Source organism: Bos grunniens, chromosome 20, assembly GCF_055505025.1.
Source record: "Bos grunniens cultivar Pamir isolate PY7600 chromosome 20, Bosgru_T2T1.0, whole genome shotgun sequence".
NCBI lineage: Eukaryota > Metazoa > Chordata > Mammalia > Artiodactyla > Bovidae > Bos > Bos grunniens.
Genome location: NC_141184.1, coordinates 66,546,658 through 66,562,405, shown reverse-complemented (window position 1 = coordinate 66,562,405; position 15,748 = coordinate 66,546,658). Strand labels below are relative to the sequence as shown.

At 46.1% G+C, this 15,748-nt stretch overlaps 1 long non-coding RNA gene across 2 annotated transcripts in view; it reads left to right on the top strand.

Moving 5' to 3' along the window:
- Positions 1-15,748, top strand: part of LOC147350567 (uncharacterized) — a 62,995-nt gene that overhangs the window by 32,792 nt on the left and 14,455 nt on the right. The window contains exon 3 of one of the 2 annotated variants that reach the window (XR_015148979.1): positions 15,069-15,492. The exons of the other annotated variant lie outside the window; for it this stretch is intronic. This is a non-coding gene — a long non-coding RNA (uncharacterized LOC147350567). Of the gene's footprint in view, positions 1-15,068; positions 15,493-15,748 lie in introns of those variants that run through there. 2 annotated transcript variants of the gene reach the window in all.

Genomic DNA, 15,748 nt, shown 5'->3' with positions numbered 1-15,748 from the left:
AGACATTACTTTGCCAACAAAGGTCCGTCTAGTCAAGGCTATGGTTTTTCCTGTGGTCATGTATGGATGTGAGAGTTGGACTGTGAAGAAGGCTGAGCGCCGAAGAATTGATGCTTTTGAACTGTGGTGTTGGAGAAGACTCTTGAGAGTCCCTTGGATTGCAAGGAGATCCGACCAGTCCATTCTGAAGGAGATCAGCCCTGGCATTTCTTTGGAAGGAATGATGCTAAAGCTGAAACTCCAGTACTTTGGCCACCTCATGCGAAGAGTTGACTCATTGGAAAAGACTGATGCTGGGAGGGATTGTGGGCAAGAGGAGAAGGGGACAACAGAGGATGAGATGGCTGGATGGCCTCACTGACTCGATGGACGTGAGTCTGAGTGAACTCCGGGAGTTGGTGATGGACAGGGAGGCCTGGCGTGCTGCGATTCATGGGGTCGCAAAGAGTCGGACACGACTGAGCGACTGATCTGATCTGATTTACTAAGTATGGGACACAGGGTCACTGGGGACCAAGACAGACAAGGGCCCTGCTCTCATGGAGCTGCCGGTCTCAGTGGAGAGGCAGGCAGGACAGAGGCACCCAAGTAGGTGCCCAGGACTCCATTCCGATCAAGCGGTACCTTGGCGGGAGCAAGGAAGCTGATGACAGTGCCAGGCCGCGGGGCTTGCGGGTCAGGGGAGGCGTCTAAGGAGTCTGTCCTGTGCGCCCTCCGGCCAGCCCCACCTGCGCAGCCTGGCCTCCGAGTCAGTGCACTGACATCATAGCACCAACAAAAGGTCCCTGCCCAGTTCCCACCCTGAGCTGTTTCCCCTGTGAAGGCAGGAGTGCAGCTCCATCCGTCTCTGGGTCCCTAGCGTCTGGTGTGTAACCGGGATTTGATAAGGCACCCACTTACCGAGTTGGGCAGTGTCACAAACAGCTTCTCATCTCCTCTTCATATTGAGTCCAGGACAGAAGTATAACTTGATCATTTCTTATCACTTTTGAGATTTCAGAACCAGGCTCCGCCAGGTTAGGGAACTAACTTTATGTCCCGCAGCTAACCCAGAGTAGAGCTGAGAGTCAAAGCCAGTCTACCCTGTTTGTGCTCCTTTTGTGTTATATCGTGGCAGATTTATTGAGATGTAATTCACATACTATACAGTCTGCCTTTTAAAGCATACAAGTTAATGGTTTTCAGTTTAGTCACAGAGTTGTGAAAACATCAGAACAATCAATTTTAGAACATTTTAGTCACCACCACCCCCCCCCCCCACAACAACTGAATTCCTACAGCCAGGGCCCAGCCTTGTAGGAGGACTTGAACTTCAGAAGTTGGCTGCAGTTGTAAATTTGGAGCTGAGGGGTTCTGTGTGGGATGGCTGCCTCTCTCTTGGCATAGCAATAATGAGCTTTTGCTTTTTGGCATTTTAAATGTATATTCCTGACTTCTCTGAATTAAGACCCTGATTCTCTACTGCAAATCTCAAAACAACCTACGGACAAATAAGCCAAATTCCAAGAGAGCTTTGGAAGGTTTTCCTAGCTGGGGGCATGGGGGCTGCTGTCTGTGGCTCAGAATGTCTGGAATCCACCAGACTCTGCCTGCTTAAAGCCCCAGGCTTTCTGGAAGCCTGACTCTGTGGTATGTGCAGGCACAGGAGGACCTGTAGCCAGGGGAAACCAGGAACTCTTTGAACCCCAGGACTGCTGTGTCCTCCTTTTCCTGAAGGGCCCTTGGTGACCCGTTTAACCCGTATTTCCAGTTCACTTAGCCCCAGAACCCGTGAGTGGAGTAGGCAAGAGATTCACCCTTTCCTCGGTGCCAGGGGAGGTTCCATTGTCCCCATTCTTCTCATCCTTCCCCCCTCCCTCCTACAGCTAACCAAAATTCACGTCCAGGGATGTATTTCTTAAAGTATTGAAGGGGAGTTGTTTAACTTTCCCCTCCTGGTGCACAGAAAAGGTTGCAGGTCATTTCACTGCGCGCACCATAGCCCCCAGTGGCCCAGTTTAGCAGAAGGGTTAGAACTGCGCTCCTGGCTCCATCTCTCCTTCCCTTGGGATTGCGTAAGAAATTCAAGTTCTTCATTGGTCTCCAGGGGTCAGACTGCAGTCAAGGACGCGTAGGGTGAGCTCCGGAGATCCTTACCGGTCCTTGCATCCTTTTGCTCAAGACTGGCTCTGCATTCTCTGCCCCTGCTCAGAAACAGGAACCAAAACTGACCAGTTGAAATATAAAAGGATTTCTTAAATGTTGCTGGTTGGCTGGCTTCCAGAGTTCTTCCAAGGGCCAGAGACCCAGGCTTGAAAAGTCACTTAGCTAGAAAACAACTTCCAAAACCACACAGCTATTCTTCTGCTGGTCTCAGATGCTGCCTCTGGCACCAGCAGGGCTGGACCCTGCATCCCAGGCTGATGTTGCCACTGGGAACAGGATTCGGCTCATGACTGTCATCTTTGCCGTACAGTCCCTGCTTCTCTGTGTCACTGGTGGAATGTGTCAATGCTGCTGTCCCTGGAAGGGATGTCTGATAGTAGCCTAGCTCATGTGGCAGCTACCTAGCTGTACTGGAGGCTGGGAAGTGAATTTCAGATTTGTAAAGGGAGGTGGTCTTTGCCCACCTGCTAGACTCATGAAATGGTGAATTCGCCCTTAAATGAGCCACCCAAATAAATAGTTAACAATGGCTTCTATACAGATTTGCCCGTCTCCACCCTGTGCCTCTGTACCATGGGGTGTGGAGAGGGACAGCCATTGGCCCCTCCTTCTCCCTCCCCAAACCACGATTGTCCGCCTGGCATTTCTAGAACTATGAGAAGCCACAGGTGACTGCACAGAATAAAGAAGCCTACTTCAAGATGACTAAAACCCACATGGACCCAAGTGGGAGGAGCTGTTACCTAAAGGAAATCAGGGTACTGTTTCCAAGTGAAGGGATTCTGGGCAGGAAAAACAGCATACATTCACCACAGTTAGGGAATCCTGTGGCCAACTGATCAGGAAGCAAAAATAACATATTAGAGGAGATACAGAGGGGTCTCAGGGAACACCAGAGTCGGCAGTGGATGCTCTGGAGTGCGCATGGCAGTCAGCCTGTTCTGACACTCCTGTTGCCCCTCAGAAGTCCCTTCCCTCTCCTTTCCATATTCTGCATTCCTTCCTGCCTTATCCAGGGAGGCTGGGATGCCCTCACGTGGGTCTTCATCCTTGACAGGTAGTATGCTCTGGGCTTAGAGATCGGGCTCTGGACTTGAGCAGATCTGGGTTCTGCTTGGCCTCTGCTTCTTTTAAAAATTATTTTATTTTGGGGCCATGTTGTGTAGTGTGTGGGATCTTAGTTCCCTGACCAAGGATCGAACCCAAGCTCCCTGCAGAGGAAGCACAGAGTCCCAACAACTGGGCATCAGGAAAGTGCCAGACTCTGCTTCTTTTTTGCAAGTTGAGCAACTTTACCTTTCTCAGCCATGGTCTCTTCACCTATCAGTTCAGTTCAGTTCAGTCGCTCAGTCATGTCCGACTCTTTGCAACCCCATGAATTGCAGCATGCCAGGCCTCCCTGTCCATCACCAACTCCCGGAGTTTACTCAAACTCATGTCCATTGAGTTGGTGATGCCATCCAGCCATCTCATCCTCTGTCGTCCCCTTCTCCTCCTGCCCCCAATCCCTCCCAGCATCAGGGTCTTTTCCAATGAGTCAACTCTTCACGTAAGGTGGCCAAAGTACTGGAGTTTCAGCTTTAGCATCAGTCCTTCCAATGAACACCCAGGACTGATCTCCTTCAGAATGGACTGGTCGGATCTCCTTGCAGTCCAAGGGACTCTCAAGAGTCTTCTCCAACACCACAGTTCAAAAGCATCAATTCTTCGGCACTCAGCCTTCTTCACAGTCCAACTCTCACATCCATACATGACCACAGGAAAAACCATAGCCTTGACTAGACAGACCTTTGTTGGCAAAGTAATATCTCTGCTTTTGAATATGCTGTCTAGGTTGGTCATAACTTTCCTTCCAAGGAGCAAGCATCTTTTAATTTCATGGCTGCAATCACCATCTGCAGTGATTTTGGAGCCCCCAAAAATAAAGTCTGACACTGTTTCTACTGTTCCCCATCTATTTCCCATGAAGTGATGGGACCAGATGCCATGATCTTTGTTTTCTGAATGTTGAGCTTTAAGCCAACTTTTTCACTCTCCTCTTTCACTTTCATCAAGAGGCTTTTTAGTTCCTCTTCACTAGAATAAATAAAATGATAGTATTTATGTCATAGGATTGTTTTGAACTTTAAATGAGATTATTCAAGTGAAGTATATAACAGTGCATGATATACAGTAATTCTTGATAAAGGCAGGTTTTTTTTTAATATTACTAATGATAGATAATCGTTATTATCATTTAAGAGTTGGGGAAAGTTATTCACCATCTCTGAGCCTCAGTTTCCCTCATCATAAAGGGGGAACAGTTGTGCTTGCCTTTAGAAAGTTACTGTAAGGATGCTATGAAAACATCTGGATGGAACCTACCAGAGTGTCTTCAATTCTCAGCTCTTTATTTAACTGGGAAGTCACCACAAAGCATTTATTCTGTGAGGAAGATCACATCAAAGTAATAATGGAGTCCACAGCCAGGAAGGACTTTCAGTCTACATGACGTGTGGAGAGAGCTGTTCTTCACAGAAATGGCTCTCGGGCTCAGAAGTGGGGCCATGAGAGACTGAATTCCCTGCTCGCCTGGGTAAAATGATACTTTTCTGCTTCATTAACATCAGGCTTGCCCATGTGACCTGTTTCAACCTGAAACGTGAGAGAAATGAAGTGTGTTACTTCTGTGGGAAAGCTGTAAGGGTCATTGTGCGGTTCTGCATATTCATTTATTCTCTGCCACAAAAGTAGCCATGTTGTAGGTAAGGGTCTCTCCATCATCCTGAGTCCTGAGGAAGTCCTGGCGCAGAGTCAGTGGACTCTGCTGGGCACATAGCCAATTAACTGTTGTTGTCATAATCCACTGAGATCTGGAGTTTTCTGTTTTTGCAACATAACCTAATCTATCCTAACTGACACAGGCCAGATACGCCAAACAGTCCTCTTCTCCCTTCCAAGCCACTGTGACCAGACTCTTTGCTTTCAGTCTTGGATGTTGCTCAGGAGTGATAGTCTTAACTCATACTGCCCCAGAGGAGGACAAGGCAGTGGGATCCAGTGAAGACTCCATCTCAGTGTGTATAAAGTTGTTCTCAAAGTTGTGGATGGAACGTGACTTGATCTCACCTAATCACACCCAGTAGCCACTGTTGAAGTGTGGTGCAGGGAGCACTGTGGATTGTCCACCCAAATTTCTTTCTACCTTCAGGCCTTGCCAACGTTTCCCTGACTTTCTCAGCTCTTCATCCTGCCCCACATGAGTTGGGGGAAGCTGACCCCATCCCAGGTCTAGAAAGAGATTCTGAGTAGTCTAGGCCAGTGTTACTCAAAGTGTGATCCATTGACCAGGGCTGTTCCACAAACCGTTTGTTACTGGTGCATTATGAGATGAGTATAGAAACAGAGGGGGTGTTGAGAAAAATTTATAGTGATTGAACCTTGCCATGGCATGCAGATATATGAGAAGTGAACTCTTGCTGAACAGAGTGTTGACCCTTGAGATGCTGTCAAAACCACGGAAGTTTTCATGTGATAGAATTGCATACTGTCCATGTGCATACGGAACCCTGTACTGATCTATGGATGGTCTCGGCCAATCATGGTAGCCCTCTTCCACTTACCAGTGATTGGTCTAGGCTTGGGCATGTGACCCAGATCTGGCCAATGAGACATGAGAGGAAGTCTGATGGGGGTTTCTGGGACAGTTTTCTATATTCCTAGGAAAGAAAGAGAAAGAAACCATTCTTATTTTCTTTGGGGCATTGGAGTCTGGATGTAATGTCCCGAACTGCTGCTGCTCTTCCTCTGGATATTAGTTATGTAAGAGCACGTTTCCTCATTGTTTAAGCCCTTGGGAGTCTGGCACTACTGTTATTTATGGTACTCCCACCAGTGCATTCACTCAGGGCTGGTAAAAAAGTCAGACTCTCCAACTTCTTGAATCAGTAACTTGCCGTCATAGTAAAGCCTTCCCTTTTTTTTCTTTTCAGCTAACAAATGTTCGCTGATCACCTATTATGAACAGACATTTTCAAGATACCCAGTTGTGTAAGACAGTTCTTTTACCCACAAACACCTTATAATCAAATCACAGAATATAAAACTATATGCAAATAAAGCCAGCTAGAATGTAGTGCCTATTATTAAAAATACACAAAAACATGCAAACAGAGAGCAGGGATAACTAATTTCCAGTGGATGTAATAATACGTTGTTGGCACAGCAATCAGCAAGTACTATAGCACATATCTGAGAGCATGGCTTTGTTTTTCTCTTCTCTCTCTCTTTTTTTTTTTTAAATAAAAACTGTTTTAAATAAGAGAAATTCCAGCTGAAAGCTGTTCGTGTTCTTCATCATTTTGCTTGTCCATTTTACCTTTAGTATTTCTATTCAAGTTTTACATATTGATATCAGTATGATTATGGCCTGTATGTGTTCAGTTTTATTTAATGTCACGAGCACTTTCTGTCTTTTTCTTCCTGGTTCTCTTCCTTTCTTTGTTTCTACTTTAATCCCCCTGAAGTAACAATAACAGTCTGGCGTGTAGCTTTTCATGCTCTTGCTATTATGTATAAATATGTTGTTTTTGTTTTTCTAGAATGGGGACACAATATATAAATTTCTCTGTAGTTGCTTTTCTTATTTAACCATAGGATAAAGACTTTTTTTTACCAACTCCTATTACAGACAGTTGCTGGATTCGCCTTGCTCTCTGTTCCCCATGTAAACGTATCCTTGGGTGTCTCTGGAGGGCGGACACGCTCTTGGCCAGCAGGTTCCCTTCTAGTGTGTTGGTGCCCTTCTCTCCCTCTGTTGACTTCTGGGCTTACAGGAGTCAGGTTGTGTGGGTCTCTAAATCTGGTTATAGTGTTGCACTTGTAACTGTATCTCTGCAATTAGATGTTTTATAAATCAATGCAATGAGCATATAAAAGAAAGAGCATCTCGTTTCTATGAAAATTAAGTTAAAAGCTTAGGAAAGATTTGCCAAATGTAGCTTTCTAAAAATATTTGCAATCAAGGCAATGGTAAAGATCAGAAATAAATATGGTGTCTTTTACTTTGTAACAAACCACCACAAAATGTTTTGGTTTAAAACAATAATAACCTATTGCTATGGATTGAATGTTTGTGTCCCTCTCAAATTCATATGTTGAAGCCCTAACCCCCAGTATGATGGTGTGTGGAAGCGGGGCCTTTGGGATGTAACTAGGTTTGGATGAGGTGATGGGATCAGCGTCCCAGAGCCCTTTCTCTTGCATCACTCTGTGAGCCCTCAGCAAAAGGCAGCCTGCTGCAAATCAGGAGGAAGGTTCTTACCAGAACCTGACCAAGATGGCACCCCAATCTCAGACTTCCAGCTCCTAGAGATGTGAGAAGGAAATGTTTGCTGTTTAAGCCACCCAGTCTCTTCTGCTCCATCCAGTTGGTAAAAGGACATCACAAAGTCATCCCAGCTTCAAGACGTACGTAGGAAGCGGAAATGACCTCTTGATGAAAGAAACAGCAGTCACGCTGCAAAGGAGCATGCACAGGGGATTAGGAGGAATCTGTGACAGCACTTTGCAATTTAACACAAGAGGAGAAATTATTTAAAATCTAGAAGTATTCATTCATAGGGTTTAAGCTTAAAAATATAAAAAACAATGTGTCTTTTGCATGACTTTTAATTGACTAACTCCTACCCCAGTTACATTGCAGAAGAGAACTTCTGCCATATACCAGGCTTATTCTTTTAGGCCAGTAACTAGAGAGGTCTCTCTCAGCCTTTTTTGTGGTCCATGGAATTTCATGTCATGGGTATGACATATTTTATTTAACCAGTCTCTTATTAATAGGTGTTTGGGTGATTTCCTTTTTATTGCCTCACAGTGAACAGTGTTATGATAATATTAATGTAAATATAGCCTTTCATACTGGTGTTTTATTTGTGTGTTTAAATATAAATATATGTGTGTGTGTGTACACACACAAGTCTCAAAGGAATTTCTGGGTCAAATGTCAGGTATATATTTTAAAATATATTTATATTTAAATGTATTTCCTCTTCGCTTTCTGCCATTAGAGTGGCAGAAGAGGAGCTAAAGAACCTGTTGATGAGGGTGAAGGAGGAGAGTGAAAAAGCTGGCTTAAAACTAAATATTAAAAAGACTAAGATCATGGCATCCGGCCCCATTCCTTCATGGCAAATAGAGCGGGGAAAGGTGGAAGGAGTGACAGATTTCCTCTTCTCGGGCTCTAAAATCACCGTGGATGGTGACTGCAGCCTGAAATCAGAAGACGACTGCTTCTTGGCAGGAAAGCTATGACAAACCTAGACAGTGTGTTGAAAAGCAGAGACATTACTCTGCTGACAAAGGTCCGTCTAGTCAAGGCTGTGGTCTTCCCAGGGGTCATGTATGGTTGTGAGAGCTGGACCAAAAAGAAGGCAGAGCACCAAAGAATTGATCTTTCAAATTGTCGTGCTGGAGAAGACTCCTGAGAGTCTCTTGGACAGAAAGGCTATCAAACCAGTTGATCTGAAAGGAAATCAACCCTGAATACTCATTGGAAGGACTGATGCTGAAGCTGAAACTCCAGTATTTTGGTCGCCTGATGCAAACAGCCGACTCATTGAAAAAGTCCCTGATGCTGGGAAAGATTGAGGGCGGAAGAAGAGGGCATCAGAGGATGAGATGGCTGGATGGTATCATCGATAAAATGGACATGAACTTGGGCAAACTTCGAGAGGTGGTGAGGAACCGGGAGGCCTGGCACGCTGCAGTCCATGCGGTTGCAAAGAGTCAGACACAACTGGGCGACTGAACAACAACATTTTAATGTATATTTTAAATTGGGCAGATATTGCCAAATTGCTTTCTGAAAAGCTCCATAGTAATTTTCATTGCTGCTAGCAATGTAAGAGAGTATCTTTTCCCTGACCTTTCCAGCCTTTAAGTTTTTCTTTTTGCCAAGCTGAGAAAAATGTGAAAAATGAGGGAGAGAGACTTATTTTTTCTTTTTTGCTAAGGGAGGAAAGCACCGTGTCCCTGCCATAGTCTGCATGGCCCAGTGACAGGATCTTTCAGTCTCTGCACTTTTGTGTTTGTTCTATACCTTGTTTTCCATGTTATACACCTGGATGCCCTTTTTTCTTCTTCCCTGCCTGGTGAGCTCCTTCATAGCTTTGAGAACTCAGCCAGAATGCCCTCTGCTTGGGAGGCTGCCCTAATCCTGCCAGATCAGCATGCCTTCCTCTCTACTGCCTTTGCTCCCTCTGTGGTTTCTCCTGCCAGGCCCGCGCCAGGGCACAGACAGACCCTGGGTTTCTGGAAGGCTCCCCCACAGGACTCTAAGCTCCTGGGGGGCGAGGCACAAGTCGCAATCTTCCCTGGGTCCCTTTTGCTTGAACTGTGCCTGGTGCAGAGCAGCAGTCCTGGAAATGTTCGTTTATTAAGTGACATCATAATGAAGCTTTCCCATAAATGTCTGTAGAATAAAACAAGGGATTTTTAAAAATTAATTTTTATTGGGATATAAGTGATGCAGTGGTAAAGAATCTGCCTGCTAATGCAGGAGACACAGGTTGAGTCCCGGGGCCAGGAAGATCCCTTGGAGTAAGATATGGCAACCCACTCCAGTATTCTTGTCAGGGAAATCCCACGGACAGAGGAGCCTGGCAGGCTGTGTCCATGCAGTCGCGGAGTCGGACGCAACTGAGCGACTGAGCACACACCCGCATACTTGCTTTATAATATTGTGTTAGTTTCTGCCGTACAGCAGAGTAACTCAGCTGTATGTTTGCATATATCTCCCCTTTTCTTGGATTTCCTTCTCATTTAGGTCACCACAGAGCACTGGGTGGAGTTCCCTGGGGAGGGGCTTTGGAAAAGGAGACTGCTGCTTGTGGCTGTGCAGGCAGGGTGAGGTGGAAGCGACGCACGATTACACACTCCGTGGACAAAGCACCTGGGGTGGAGGGAGGCCACAGGCGCCGAGCAGGGCTTGAACTTTAGCAGTTCCTGGGAGCCGACCTCCTCTCTCTGTTCATTCCCCACTCAGGCATCCAAGGTCACCTTGCTGTGGTTCTGTGTGAAGACAGTACCCCAAGGGGCCATCGATTTGGAACATCTGATCGGCTCTCTGAGTTGTATCCACTAGCTCGTAAAATCCAATAAATGTCAAAGATCTGGCAGGCCCATTAACCTCTGGAGGTCTATTAAAAGACTCTGCTTTTGCTAAGGAGGTTCTGTTTCTGTATGATAGATGCCAGGGCAGCCAGTTCTAAAAACTCCAGAATTAAGGAAGTTAGGAAGGGGGCAGATTTAAAGCGGGGTCACCTGGTCTCTACCAGTTTTGTCCTAGGACTCTGTCATCTCTTGCATTGGTACATACGGAGACTGTCAGTGTGACTTGCCCCATGGTAGCTTTGTGAGTGGGGGGCCCTCCTCTAGGAAATGTTCCAGAACTTCTTTATCTGCCTCCAAGAAAATGAACCCAACCCCTCTCTTCAAAATACCCCACGTACATCTCTGTTTTACCCCTTCTGACACTGAAGTGTAATTATTTGCTGCATGTGGGTCCTTTCTGTTTGACTGTGAGGGCTGCAAGAATGGAGCGTTCATTGGAATCTCTTTGACAAGAAGTGGGGGAAACCTGAACCCAAACTACTTTAGCAAAAATAACTTCGGTTGGCACACCTGTCTCAAGCCCTCCCCATACACTGCAAGATGGTCCCTGGCAGATCCCATGTGATGGCACGCTGCCTCCAGCAGCTCCAGCATCCTGCGGCCAGCCTCACCTTCCTGGGAAAAGAAACTTTTCTCTTCCAGTTGTTGTTTTCCAGTGGCTCAGTGGAATGAATAAATGAATGAAATTAACATCGTTGTTGGTAGTCTCCTATGTATTCTTGTTGTTTGCTGTTGAGGCGCTCAGTTGTGTCCGACTCTTTGCAATCCCATGAACAGCAGGACGCCAGGCTTCCCTGTGCTTTACCATCTCCCGGAGCTTGCTTGAACTCATGTCCATTGGGTTGGTGATGCCATCCAACCATTGCATTCTTTGTTGTCCCCTTCTCCTCCTGCCTTCAATCCTTCCCAGCATCAGGGTCTTTTCCAATGAGTCGGCTCTTCACATCAGGTGGCCAAACTATTGGAGTTTCAGCTTCAGCACCAGTCCTTCCAATGAATATTCAGGGGTGATTTCCTTTAGGATGGACTTGTTTGATCTTTCTGTCCAAGAAAGAGTTTGAGAGTCTTCTCTAGCACCACAGTTTGAAAGCATCAATTCTGCGGCACTCAGCCTTTTTAATGGTCCACCGCTCATGTCCGTGCATGACTACTGGAAAAACCATAGCTTTGACTATATGGACCTTTGTCAGCAAAGTGACGTCTTTGGTTTTTAATATGCTCTCTAGGTCTGTCATAGCTTTTCTTCCAAGGAGCAAGAGTCTTAATTTCATGGCTGCAGTCACTGTCCACAGTGATTTTCGAGCCCAAGAAAATAAAATCTATCACTGTTTTCATTTTTTCCTCATCTGTTTGCCATGATCTTTGTTTTTTGAATGCTGAGTTTTACTCCAGCTTTTTCACTCTCCTCTTTCATCTTCATCAAGAGGCTCTTTAGTTTCTCTTTGCTTTTTGCCATTAGAGTAGTGTAATCTGCCTATCTAGGTTACTGATATTTCTCCCAGAAATCTTGATTCCAGCTTGGGAGTCATCCAGCCCCGTATTTCAGATGATGTACTCTGCATATAAGTTAAATAAGCAGGGTGACAATCCACAGCTTTGATGTACTCTTTTCCCAATTTGGAACCAGTCTGTTGTTCCATGTCCAGTTCTAACTGTTGCTTCTTGACCTGCATACAGGTTTCTCAGAAGGCAGATAAAGTGGTCTGGTATTCCCATTTCTGTAAGGATTTTCCAGTTTGTTGTGATCCACACAGTCAAAGGCTTTAACATAGTCAATGAAGCAGAAGTAGATGTTTTTCTGGAATTGGCAATTTAATCTCTGGTTCCTCCGCCTTTTCTAAGCCCAGCTTGTTTATCTGGAAGTTCTCAGTTCACGTACTGTTGAAGCCTATCTTGAAGGATTTTGAGTATTAACTTGCTAGTATGTGGAATGAGTGTGATTGTGCAGTCATTTGAACATTCTTTGGCATTGGCCTTCTTTGGAATTGGAATGAAAGCTGACTTTTTTCAGTCCTGTGACCATAGCTGAGTTTTCCAATTTGCTGACATATTGTGGGTAGCACTTTAACAGCATCATTTTTTAGGATTTGAAATAGCTCAGCTGGGATTCTGTGACCTCCACTAGCTTTGTTCATAGTAATGCTTCCTAAAGGCTGCTTGACTTCTCACTCCAGAGTGTCCAGCTCTAGGTGAAGGACCACACCATCGTGGTTATCTGGATCATTAAGACCTTTCCTGTATAGTTCTGTGTGTTCTTGCCGCCTCTTCCTAATCTCTTCTGTGTCTCTTAGGTCCCTACCATTTCTGTCCTTCATTGTGCCCATTCTTGCATGAAATGTTCCCTTGATACCTCCCATTTTCTTAGAGATCCCTAGTCTTTTCCATTCTATTTTTGCCTGTATTTCTTTGCATTGTTCATTTAAGAAGGCCTGCCTGTCTCTCTTTGCTACTCTCTGGAACTCTGCATTCAGTTGGGTGTATCTTTCCCTTTCTCCCTTGCTTTTTGCTTCTCTTCTTTCCTCATATATTTGTAAATCTTCCTCAAGTGACCACTTTGCCTTCTTGGATTTTTTTTCCCCCTTCGGGATGGTTTTGGTCACTGCCTCCTGTACAGTATTATGAACCTCCATCCACAGTCCTTCAGGCACTCTGTCTAGGAGCTCTAATCCTTTGAATCTATTAATCACCTCCACTGTATAATCATAGGGGATTTGATTTGGTTCATATGTGAAGGGGCTAGTGGTTCTTCTTACTTTCTTCAATTTAAGTCTGAGTTTTGAAATAAGAAGTTCATGATCTGAGCCACAGTCAGTTCCCAGTCTTGTTTTTGCTGACGGTATAGAGCTTTTCCATCTTCCACTGCAAAGAATATAGTCAATTTGGTTTTGATATTGACCATCTGGTGACCTTCTGTGTGGGGCTTCCCTTGTGGCTCAGCGCCTGAAATGCCAGAGATGCAGGTTCAATCCCTGGGTTGGGAAGATCCCCTGGAGGAGGGCATGATAATCCACTCCAGTATTCTTACCTGGAGAATCCTGTGGACAGAGAAGCCTGGCGGGCTACAATCTAGAGGATTGCAAAGAACAGGACATGACTGAAGTGACCTAGCTCATATGCAGCCTTCTGTTTATTGGGTACTGTGAAAGTCTTTGTAGAAAATTGTATTTCCAAAGTGACTGCAAAAAAATATTTCCTACCTCCCGTGCCTTTTTGTGAAAACTTCTGTGTGCGCACCAGTGGCAGAGTCCATTTGTCCTTCCCTTGAATCTTGGCACGGGCCCTCACACCTGTTATAATCAATGGAATGTGATGGCAGTGACACTGGGTAACTTCTGGGCCTTAAGAAATCTGTAGCTTGTCTTCACCTCTTGGGTTGCCCTTCACAGCATACAGGCAGCCGTGTGGTCGAGGAGCATGGAGGAGAACCGAGATTCCTGGCAGACGGCTCCAGCTGAGACCCCAGATGGTGGTCGGAGCTGAATACCAGGCGTATGGGCAAGACCATTTTGGACTTTCCCACCATCCCTGGGCTTCAGCTGTACCATGTGAAGCAAAAGAATCATCCAGTCAACCTCCAAGTCACGAAATGTGTTCAATAATAATAATAATACAGCTTTATCCTCACATCAGTCCTGTAGAAATAGGTTCGGAGATGTTACACAGCTTTCCTTAAATCACACAATCCTTAAACAGCAGATCATCTGACTTATAACTCAGATGTGCTCATGGAAACTAATTTTGCCAGCAGATAATAGTAGAAATCAGTCATTGGAACGTAAACCATCTGGCACCATCCCAGGGATGCATCTCACAGCAAGGCAGTGGGTTTAGCACGACTCTTTTTGAGGATTTTAGCATGGTAGCTAGAGTTAGCCTGGCAGGACCTTAGGGCCTAACCTCGGGGCTTCAATAGTGGCACAACGGGAGAGATGCAGGCAGCTGTGGCGTGGCTGGGACGGGGGGGACGCTGGCGAGCGGGAGGGGCGTGCCTCCTCTGAGAGACCAGCCAGCGTGAAGGCCATTCCTGGTGCTGCCAGGTGCTGCTCGGCCCAAGATGGCCAGTTCTTTCAAAACTTCAAAAGCACTAAGTGTTCAGATCCCTCAATTTTGTCTGACTCGGGGATGAGGGATGGAAGAAGACATTTGCATACCACCACATCTGACCCACAGAAGCCCAGATTTTGACTTTCCAAAAAACCATCCACGTTCAGTCTCCAGAGAGAGAAGCATACCCACTGCCTTTGTTCCAACAGAAAAAAAAAACAAAAGGAAAGAGTTTTCACTCTAAGCTCTGGAAACGGTTCCCAGATGTCCCAATTTTTTTTTTTTTTTTTTCCTGTAGTTAAGATAATTCACCAGGGACTCCTGGCCCATCATCCACCTTCCACCTGGCCTTTACTTCTCTGAGCCCTTTAATCCTATGAAATGCTGCTGCTTCCCAGGGAAGGCCAGCCAGGGAAGCTCCTTGTGGAGAGGCAGGTAGTTCCTGTTTTCCTACGCCTGGCTGGCCGTGCATGCCCGTCCCAGGCACAGGTCCCAGGCGGTCTGGAGGGAGATGTACTCCACGCCTGCGCCACGCATCTGTGTGCCCCACGGGGCCATCCTGGGCAGAAAGCATAGCAGTAGGTGCCTTGCTTACGGGGTCCGGGGCCTGAAGGTGGAGGCTTCTGCAGGAGCAGGAGCCGGGCCTGCTGCCCTCACCCCGACCTTATCTTATGGCCAACCGCAAGCTCATGGCCTTTGTTTCTCCGTGTTTTTCTGCCCATTTACAGAATGATGAAAACCTCGCCCGCTCCCCTGTCTCACGACGCTCCGTGCGGCCGTGTGGGTGCCGTTTACAGCTCCATCGAGTGTGTCACGTCCACGAGCTGATTTGGCATCTACTGCCGCCCACCCGTGTTGTAGCGCGTAGACCGGGGCTCAGAGAAGGACGGCAACTTGTTCAAGATCGTGCAGTCAGTGAACGTATTAATAGTTGACCCAGGTGTTCTCTGCTTCTTTCTGTTTTGCACGTAGAAGGTTTTGGAAAAAAAAAAAAAAAAAGACAATAATTCCAGTGTGAATCATTGAAAAATTCCATTCTTTACACTGACTCCCAAATGCCAACTCTTCTCCCCAGAAATAGCCACTGTGACTGGCTTCTTGTGTGTCCATCTGGATATCAAACATAATAAAATTAATGAAGTTGGGACTGGTTTGGATTCGCCAGGCTCCATGGCCATTTAACCAGTGACCAGGGGAGAGCCTGGGGTGCCCTCAGGGACGCCATGCCGGGCCACTGGTAGCAGTGACGATGCAATCAGGCTCTTCACAGCACTGAGGTGGAGCTGATAATTGACCTGATGCAGGCCACTTATTTTCACTGGGCAGCATGCTCCTCTTTTACAAGGTGAACCAGGAAACTCCCCTGGTGAGTGTCCATCTGAGTTATGGGGGAGCTTTCTGTAATTCG